The following is a 10,900-nucleotide window of genomic DNA, read 5'->3' on the forward strand; positions in this document are numbered from 1 at the left end:
CAGCGTATTAGGTTGAGACAGTCCCATTTGAACGTTGTTCCATATCATAATAATAATAGCCGGCCCCCGTGGCAGAGTGGTTAGCACATCGCGCTACGACTCGGGTTCGAATTCCGGCCTGGGCATGGATGTTTGTGAGTGTCCATTCATCAATTTCATCATATCATCACTCATCCCCAATGCCCATCTTCGCAAAATAGCCAAAAGTAGCACAAAAAGCAAAGTAAAATAAAGCAAATCAATCATTATAATAATAGTGTAATGATAATTATATGTCAAAAGCCGTCCATAAATATTTAATGCTGCGATCAGAGGCGGACAAATACTCGGATAAACGTACCAACATTAATAATAATAATAATAATAATAATAATAATAATAATAATAACAATAGTCCTCCTCCGTAGCCGTGCGGTCTAAGTCGCTGTGCTTTGGGTTCCGACTGCGGTGTGGAGATCTTCAACCGGTAATGGGGTGACGTGGGGTCAGCACGTCAAACCCTCAGCCGTTACAGGAGATATCCGTGACCGGGTTACGCTACTCACTCGTAGCTCCCCAATTTCCTCACGATGGTGGGTTGCCACCGGTCCTATACACAGGCCGATGACCCAGAGACTGAACCCAGCCGGACTCGAACCCATGCCGTCCCGCAGTCGGAGCCCCAGCGCCTTATCTTATTCGGTAAGGTAGAAATAAGTATTTTGATGACTTAATTTTAGCATTTGGCAACATTTTCGGCTCGGAAACTACGAGATACAAAATCAATGTAGGGCACTGTCTACCAGCCCCCCCTGGAACTCCGTCAGCCACATTGTCATTAGGTAACACTATTTTATATTCTAATTTGTTTGAGGTGAAGAGTGAAAATGTAGACAGAATATGTTATTTTGTTCACAACTTCGTTCGTTCATCTTATTTATGATCAGAAGTCTAAGATTCTCTAGACTTTAGAAAGTTCCTTCGTAGGGAGCCTTCTTATCTGTACCTTCCCTGTCCCTGTTGCAGCATCTCCTTTGATTTACTTTGACGTCATCATCCACATTCTTTCCACATCTGTGTCAAATGTCAACAGATGCCAAGTTTTAGGATCGAAGGGGAGTTTCGTTGCTCTGGCCGGGGTGAAATGTACGGTAGGCACTATGTTGTACATTTTAACATGTATGATATAAATATCTGTATCATCAAAAATAGTATGGAGTGTGTATTAAGGGATGGTGTCACTAGCAGTCATTAGCACTTCAAGAAATGTTTTAGAAGATAGGCTATAGGAAAAAAAAACTAGTATTTGTATGATATTTCTAGATTTTATATTTTAAATTAACTTAATGACCCCGACACACATAATTTACCTTAATTTAATACCGTTAAACTTTTGAGAAATGGACTTAGTTTACAAAGCCCCCCCCCCTCTTGATAACCCCTGAGCCCCCTGGAGATCAGTTCTAGCTACGGGCCTGTGTGAGTGGTGAAACCAATGTTACTATACGGAAGTGAAAGCTGGCCATTAAGAGGAAAAGAAGTAAGACAAATAACGAAATGCTTCCGTAGAATAGTTGGTAAAACGAGAAAGGATAGAGAACGTAATGAAAGAATCAGAGAAGAATTAAACCAGAAGCCAATAGAAGAACAACTGACACAAAGACAACTACAATGGTTTGGGCATGTGGTAAGAATGGACATAGATAGAAAAGCAAAACAATAGAATAAATAGGACTGAATAAAGGAAAAGGAACGAGAGAAATGAAAGAAATGAAGAGAAAGGCAAAGGAACGGGAGAGATGGAAGGAGCGGATAGAGGCGAAGAAGATAACGTAAATAACCATATCAGCGGAATCTCTTGTACTAAGAAGTCAAATTCACACTTTGTTCTCGCCTCTTATTTGCAAAAAAAGCAGCATTTGAAATTGTAAACTTGAATCGTTACAGCTTCCGGGAGTATAATTTACCCAATCAAGCCAAGGCACACAGTGGTGCATCCAAATAGCGTCTTAATGGATGTCACAGGGAACGAACATAGGAGAGGAACGACTCTTACATAGGTCATGCGTGAGCGGAATAGGCAAATGGATTCAAACGAGGTTTTGCCAAAAATGACGTCATCGTCTGCCTTTCCTAAAGTAGAGACTGCAGAACCAGACAGCTAAACTTGAATTTACTAAATCAATATCTTCTTAAAACGAGGCCCTCGCGGAGACTTGTTTACATGTGACGTCATCGTAGGTAGACCATGGATTGCAACACGATCGCAATTACACTTTATCGACGCCCACACGCTAGGGATATATAAACCCGTGGCGCAACAGCCCATTGACGTGTGGTCAGCACGACGAATCCATGACTGGGTTACGTTACTCATTCGTAGCTCCCCAGTTTCCTCACGATGGTGGGTGGCCACCGGTCCCATACACATGCCGAAATCTACGGAGAAAAGTTGTTACACTTCCCCTAGAGACCCGAACCTACGCTCGTCCCGTAGACAGAGCCCCAAAGCATGACGCCTAGACCGCACAGCCACGGTGTGGGCACACGCTAAGAATACTAGGTTCAAATGATGGCAGTTTTACACCCATTCAAAACACATTTGCTTTGCGAGTGTGCTGCTGATAATGGTTTGCGATCTACGAGGGGCGATCAGGTTGTTCTGACCCTAACATAGAAAGAGCGGCAATAGGGTTTCAATTTTTATTTTTCAACATACTCCCCTACAACTCCAATGCACTTCTCCCACCGGTGCTCTAACGTCTGGATACCTTGCAAAAAAAAACTTCCGACTGGTCCTCCAACCATGAGTCCACAGCCCTTATCACCTCAGAATTATCAGAAAATTTTTGCCCACGAATGTCATTCTTCAAATGTTTGAATAAATGGAAATCACTGGGGGTCAAATCTGGGGAATAGGGTGGGTGGGGCAGCAATTCGAACGATGCATCTGCGATAGCGGCCCTCGCAATGCGTGAGGTGTGGACAGGTGCATTGTCCTGTGAAAGAGCACACCACGCCTCTTTTTCGTGATGGAATCACGTAATTTCTTGATTAGGTCACTGTAGTATGTGCCAGTGATGGTTTGCCCTCTTTGTAGATAGTCCACAAGAAGGACACCCTTGCAGTCCCATGAAGTTTGGATACAGTCCACTTCTTCTTCACAAAATATTTGATCACCGCTCTCACCTCAGTTTTCTCTATTCTGGCATATTGACATAACTTCACTCAGTTAAACGCCTGTAAAAAGAAATTTGTACGTTACTAAGACTGGCAATTCAGAATGAAAGCACCTAAAGGATCATTAAACAATAACAAAATAAAAAATCAATCATAACGTCATTCCTTCTATGTTAGGGTCGGAGCAACCTGATCGGCCCTGGTATGACAACAGATAATTTGAACTTTCTCTAGCACGTTCATTCTCTTGAGTGGCATGTTCAATTGCGGGGGTGGGGAGTCGCAATTCCCCTTTGTCCCAGCATTCCTAAAAAATCTGTGAAACACAGAAAAAGGTAGATTTTCAGCGAAAATTTCACACAGGTAAAACAGCGTCAGCGAAAATGCAGGGGAAGCCAGGCCGGCTCGGTAGCTCAGTGGTAGAGCAATGGCACGGATTGCCAGAGACCCAGGTTCGAGTCCTGGTCGAGCCTGCATTTTTCGCTGAAAATCTACATAGTACATCTCCTGTGTGTGCCTAATTTAATGGACAGAAAAAGGTGACAAAATATGTGACAAAACTGTTAATAATATAAGACAAACGATCACATAGGCCCGCGCCTTACGAAAATCGTGGGCACACTGATTCTCCCTCTCGTCCAATTTTCCCTGCCTCACCACTTGTCTACGTTGAAAATATTTATACTTAAAAATAATTTTAGGAACACTAAAAAAAAATAAGTCCGAAATAATTTGGGTTCTCGCAATGGATCAGTAAGTATTGAAAACTTATAACGAATATACAGGGTAATTCAAAATGAATGGCGCAACTTTACACAATTATTATGACGTTACTATTTCTGATAGAAAATCAGAACTCTGGAAGTTTTACTCACATGACTCACATTATAATGATTCAACATGGGAACCACGTATAACGCTGAAAAGGTCCAAACGATAATCCAGTATTTGCTATGCACGAGACAGCAAGTCGTTGTCAACGGTTTCGAAGGAACCAACAAACCGCAGTTGTAACTTTGGCAAATCTTTCGTAAGGGTGAAACATATGCATTACTACCGAAACGCATGCGGAAATGTCTTTGCGCCATTCTGATTGAATCAGCTCCAACACACATATATGCCTTCTACTGGTCATTAGCCATTTTGCGACACTGGCGATCCTGGTGTAGCATCGGCTAAGCAGAATAAACCTGCTAAGTGGGAATAAAACTTCCAAAGTTTTTCTTTATATTGATGCCTTGTCTGATTTTCTATCATAAATAGTAACGTCATAATAACTGTGTTAATTTGCACCATTCATTTTGAATTACCCTGTAATGTTCAGTCTGAAAATTGTAATTTTTGATAGTACGAGAGCGGCCTTGAATCTGCTAAGGAGAGTAAAGTAGCAGGATTAGTCTCGCCATCTGGTGTTATTTACCCAGGAAGATTACCAGTCCAATGTAGGTCGAAAAGGGTGACATTCGATAAGGTTGACAAAGTCAGAGAAGTGTCGTCATTTCCATCAGAGTTACGTAGTTCGTGCTGTCGAGAGTTGCAATTATTTGTGATGGACATCATCGACTAATTAGTCGTTAGTTAAGACAAAATGTCGACTAATTTGCCGAAAAATTAGTCGTTACTTTTTCGACTCATATTAGTCGAAGCCGTCTTTCGACAAATATTAGCAGTCGTTAGGCAATTGTTTAAAAAACGCTGAGAATATCGCTGAAATAATACATGACAATATTTCAGGCATATCGTATGACGGAACATACTCAAACGTATGAATTATATTATAATAATTTTACGATCAGCCTTGTTTCAAAAAGTTTCAATTGCAATGCAGACACAAAATCAAGAGTAAATAGCACGTTGTTAGTTATTAGTATATCAAAACTATAAATAATAAACAGGAAACGAATTTATATGTACCAAAAACTGTTAGATCTGCTAACATATATTTACTTATTTAATCAATATATACAGGGAGGTTATTTCAGTCGTTCACCGCCAGCGTGTCGGCCGTTCGGCGGACTCTTCATGCAACAGGTCCCGGCAAATTGCGTTCAGGAAGTCCGTAACAGAAACCGCTTGTTTTGTAATGTTTCCACTTTGCACAATTACAGTTACAATTACAATTGAAATAAGCACGTACCTTGTCGCAAGGATGCTGTGTGTGTGTGTGGAAAAGGTGTCCTCCCAAATACAAATATTTCTGGCACCTTATTTCTGACAGAAAATCTTAGATTAGACATCGGTACTTTATCGTCAGTTGTCAGAAAGGGAAGACAGCGTCCCGGCGCATAAAGCAAACCGAAAGCGTAAAATGATATTTAAAAGTAATAATAATGATGATCACTAACCTCCTGTGTTATAAGAGATGTTGAAAATGACCTCCTTTAACAGCAATACAACACGTTTCTTAGGTTCAAGAGATCCTGTCTATCGTAATTCCCTGACCACTTTTCTGCAAGAATTCGTTTTCACGTAATTATCGTACATAAAAACTCTCTGTTCAAGACTATATTTGTTTAACGACATAACTAATGAATGAATAACAATTAACACACAATAAAGCACTGGCCAGGAGTAGCACATTACAATAACACAGTATAAGCAACACATGTACTGATAAACGCAAACAGAAGTGAACATGAACGTACACTGACGTCTGGTAGCCGACAGTGTTGCTAACCATTTTTCGGCAATGTCCCTACAGACGTAGTCAAAATGTCCCTACAACTGACCAAATGTCCCTACGCCAAGTAAAGCGACTAAAAAAAATTATCACCTCATGAGCATTCAAAACAGAAGATAAAATATACACATTTACTTACCAAATCTTTCTGCTCGGTGCTTCCACCGAATTTACATTTGCCTATCCTAACTTAACCTAACCGTACCTGGAAGCGGCCCCGGCGCCTACCCAGCGTCGAATAACATGGGTACCTGGGGGAAACCGTGGGGGGTAAAGGCGGTCAGGGGCGTGATGCTGATCACATCACCCCCACTCACGACCGGATCAAGAAAGTGTGGGGCGTTACCCTCACACCCCCTATACGCCTTCATGGCGTGGTGCTATGCACAGGGGAACACTGTACCTTCTTTGTACCTGAATGGTTCGTGGGGCTATCCGTCAATGGTTTGTTGGGCTACCCGTTTTTCGAGCCCAAATTTTAACTATGTTTGCCTTGCCTAACCTAACTTAACCTAACCTTACCGAGAATGCTCAGTGGGGCTATTCCTGAATGGTTTTGCGGTAATTGTGATTACGAACCGATAAAAAATCTTTTTTTCGTAGCACTTTAACATCATCGAAGACGCCATTTTTTTATCCTGCAATTTTATGATTGATGTAATGTTGCCAAATTTACCTGTAATCAAATCAGTTCTTCTACATCGTGATTGTCGCTGTCACATGTAAGCACGTTCTTTGGGCAATATACTGAAATGAATAAGTTTATTAATTAGCCCTCCTGCACACTCCACCTAACAATCTGTATAACATTAACAACTTTTTTACTGTTCTCTTCCGCTATTCTTACACAATCCATGCTCTCCAAGTATGAAATCAACAGTGTGGCAACGCTGTAGACAGCGTAACTAATTGTAATTTGTTCATATCAACAAATATGGCTACCATACTTGTATACGGAGAATCATTGCGAGAATTTAAATGCTTATTTTACAACTTCTACACGTTAATTAACATTTTTCCCCCCTCACTCCAACATGTTAACTTGAGATAAATCATCACGAATAATTATTTCGTGAGTATAAGACGTAGCATAGAAATTACAGAAGGGTCCGGTATTGTAAATTCTTGCCTTAATGAATAATAGGGGTGTGCGGGACAGAATTTTTTGGGTCGGGACGGGATCGGGACGGTAATTTTTTTAAATCCCGACATTCGGGACTGAAAAATTTGCAATTTCCCGACCAAGTCGGAAAATTTTCGGGACGGGAAATGTTCGAAATTTCCCGAAGCACTGAAAATCTCGAATTTTACAAGTCATTTTCACTTTAAGTGACTGTTTTTGCATTTCTAGAATAAAAACTTACAATTTTCGATAAGTTCCAGAAACTTACAAGGCAGAAAACGTCGAGAATTAACGACTTTTTAAAGTAAAGGATCCCGCACACCCCTAATGAATAACGTTGAGTCGTTTACTGTTGATTATGTTATTTGAAGTCATACATGTTGCTGCTGTGAAGAGATAGATGTTGGTTGGTTATGTATGCTGTATTTCCTGCAGTCTTTAACAATTTGGGTCCCATTTTATTTCCCTTTTTTGTTTTTGTATCACTTAACATTGAAAATATTCTTTCCGTTTCCGCGCGAAAATATTCTTTCCGTTTCCGCGTTAGAATGCGGCAATGTTAGCACTATTTTCGCGAGAGTGGAAATGTTTTCAAAAAGGAACTTGCCTTGAAAGTTTTTGGTAACCGATAACATGTTCCAAAATTCTGATGGAGATTTGTTAGTTAGTTCTTTTTTCTCCTCCTCGCTAAAGTATCCAGATAAACTAATTCATAAAATCTCATTTACCAAGATTGAAAAAAGTATCTACGTTTTCCCTGATTTGGCAAAATCTGTCCCTACGTTCCTACGCGGCCGAAATTTAGTGAAAAGTCCCTATGCGTAGGGACATATCCCTACGGTTGGCATCACTGCCGACACGTGCAAACTCACCCAACCCCCGATAAGCTGCCGGCGCTGTCCGGCAACTGAGGATAAAGTAGCGATGACTAATCTAAGATTAGATGTCAGAAATAAGGTGCCAGAAATATTTGTATTTGGGAGGGCACCTTTTCCAGCATCCTTGCGACAAGTTACGTGCTTATTTCAATTGTAATTATAAGTGTAATTGTGAAAAGTGGAAACATTACAAAACAAGCGGTTTCTGTTACGGACTTCCTGAACGCAATTTGCCGGGACCTGTTGCATGAAGAGTCCGCCGAACGGCCGACACGCTGGCGGTGAACGACTGAAATAACCTCCCTGTAGAACTAAATATGGATTTACCATTGTGAAAAATTGCAATTTTCATTTCGCAAGTGACTTACTTAGATAAATAAAATGTATTAGGCTTACAGGACATTAGTGGGGCAGCTTAACGTCGAATTTCGCGTTAATATGGACACAACGGACAAAAGCGCCAATTTTTTTCCAGGTACTACTTAGGTGCTTAGCTTTCAATTTTTGATAGGAACCAACTCCTCCGTCGCCCATCTTGAATTATATAGCGGCCATTTTGAAATATAGGTATATTATCAATATCTCGGCTTCTAAATCACTTAGGACCACAAACTTGGTGTCTAAGTATACATATTTGGGGTCAGGGAATACAACTACACAATTTTTAAATGTATCAGATTATATATTTATTCACTAATATATGTACCAATTACAAACTATTCACCTTTTCTATGAGAACGCAGCTACGGCCTCCATGATGAACCATGGGATGAATGTCGTGCGTTGGGCTACAGAATATTTAAACTCTCGACAGATACCCGTTTTGGCAGTTGATGCGCCATTGTATGCCCTAGCCAAGTTCACACAGTGGAAGTGGCCGCATACGCATGGAGAGGAAACGTTCATAGTAATGACGGGTGGATTGCATATTGAGATGGCGATGTTGAAAACGTTTGGTGACCACTTGGAGGGATCAGGATGGACTTGCGCATTGGCTGAAGCTGGTATTGCTTCATCAGGCACAACCGACTCTTTCCTTTCGGCCTCGCATGTGATTAGAACAAGACATTCTCACCAAGTGACAGCATTGGCTTTGGAAAAACTGAAGGAGGATGCTTTCTTACTCACTGAAGGACCACACGATGATGAAACCAAGGTTTCATGAAGAATAGCAACGGTAGAAAAGAGTCCTACATTCCAGTACTGGGACACGATTCTTAACATGGAGCTCCTGGGCCTCATTTTCATCAGATCGCAGGGTGAGGGGAATTTTAATCTGTATGTGGAAAGCCTCAAGGACCTGACATCTTGGTTCTTCGCTCTCGACCATCAGAATTATGCACGATGGAGCCCAATACACATCCGAGATTTGGAGAATCTTCCACTTTCCATTCTTGAAGAGTTTGAGCAGCAGGGTCACTGGGTAATCCACAAAACCAAGAACGCACTACTACAACACTCCAAGCGGGCTGTATATCAGGCAGGAGTGTGGTGTACCAGTGAGCACAGTCAACAGCATGCTCCTAATCCGGAAAGCTTGGGCTGGACTCGGAAAGTACGTAGACAGTACATCATGGGTTCCAGTATGGAACAAATTACCTATTGCTTCAAAGGCATGTACTGAATTGGTTAAATGTAATTGTAAGAGTCAAAGAGGCTGCACTGGTAGGTGTTTTTTTCAAAACTGCCCGTTGGAATTGTACTGAACTGTGCAAATGTCAATGTTTGAATACGACATAAGCAATTCACATAACGGCAATCCTTCATATAATTCAACATCTTTCATATACTTACTTACTTACTTAGTCGATCCTCTTCTACCTTGCGGTGTTGAGGTTTCCCAGAGGGTCTTCCATCGGATTCTGTCTCGGGCCAGCTCCTTTGCTCTCCTCCACTCTCCTCCTCTAGCCTCTACAGATGCCTTCACATCTTCTTCCCATGTTCTTCTGGGTTTCCCGCGTGGTCTTGCTCCTTGCATCTTTGCATTCAAGGCTTGTTTAGCTATTCTGGAGTCTTCCATTCTTTGTATGTGCCCAAACCATCGTAACTGGTTCTGTTCGATTCTCTCAAGCACTGGTAATACGCCCAGGCTAGCTCTAATGGTCTGATTCCTAATTTTGTCTCTTCTTGTTTGCCCTTCTATTTTGCGGAGAAATCTCATTTCTGAAGCCTGTATTTTACTCTTATGTTTATTTGTCAATGTCCAGGTTTCACTACCATAAAGTAATGTAGGTAAATATATCACTTTATACACGTGGATTTTCGTATTTTTGGTCACTAATGGATTATTTAGGAAATTTCTCTTTAGCGCATTAAAGAGTCTCCCTGAGGCTTGGGATCGAGCTATAATTTCACCATCTATTCTACCATCTTGCTGCACTATAACCCCGAGGTATTTAAAATCTGTAGTCTGTTCTAATGTCGTTCCATTATTCAAAGCAATCTGATGTATATTTGGCTGTCGTGCCATCATCATGGTCTGAGTCTTTTTATCATTTATCTTCATACCCCTCTTTTTTAATTCTTTTTCCCAGATTCTCACGTTCTTTTGTAAATTACTTTCGGAATCTCCCAATATTAATATGTCATCCGCGAAGGCACAATGATTTTTATATATTGGTTTTAAAAACCTATACCCCAGCTTGAATTTCTGTACCTTCCCATTGCATGATTTAATAACATCATCCATTAAGGTAATAAAGAGGAGTGGGCTAAGGATACATCCTTGTTTAAGTCCTACTATAGTCTCAAACTCTTGAGACTCTGCATTGCAAGTGCGGACATAGTTTCTACATTTCTTATACAGACTCTGCGTTGCTGTAATTAATTGATTGCTAACCTTTCTTTGTTTTAGTATTTTCCATATTTCATCCCTCGGAATGGTGTCGAAGGCTTTCTCTAGATCTATGAAAGCCATATGTGCCTCTTATCCATATCTCATCAGTTTTTCACTGATCTGTCTGATGGTAAATATGAGGTCTTGTGTGCTTCTTCCTGGTCGGAATCCGCACTGTGCCTCGTCTAGCTGTGGCTCTATCACTTGCCTTATTCTATCTTCTA

The 10,900-nt window shown here is 40.9% G+C and overlaps 1 non-coding gene across 1 annotated transcript; it reads left to right on the forward strand.

Annotated features, from left to right (window-relative positions):
• The first annotated feature begins 3,561 nt into the window (after positions 1–3,561).
• Positions 3,562–3,632, forward strand: TRNAS-GGA (transfer RNA serine (anticodon GGA)). The gene has a single exon. It is a non-coding gene; the product is annotated as a tRNA-Ser (tRNA).
• The last annotated feature ends 7,268 nt before the right edge of the window (positions 3,633–10,900 follow it).

This window comes from Lepisma saccharinum, chromosome 27 (assembly GCF_977018435.1).
Source record: "Lepisma saccharinum chromosome 27, izLepSacc3.1, whole genome shotgun sequence".
Taxonomy (NCBI): Eukaryota; Metazoa; Arthropoda; class Insecta; order Zygentoma; family Lepismatidae; genus Lepisma; species Lepisma saccharinum.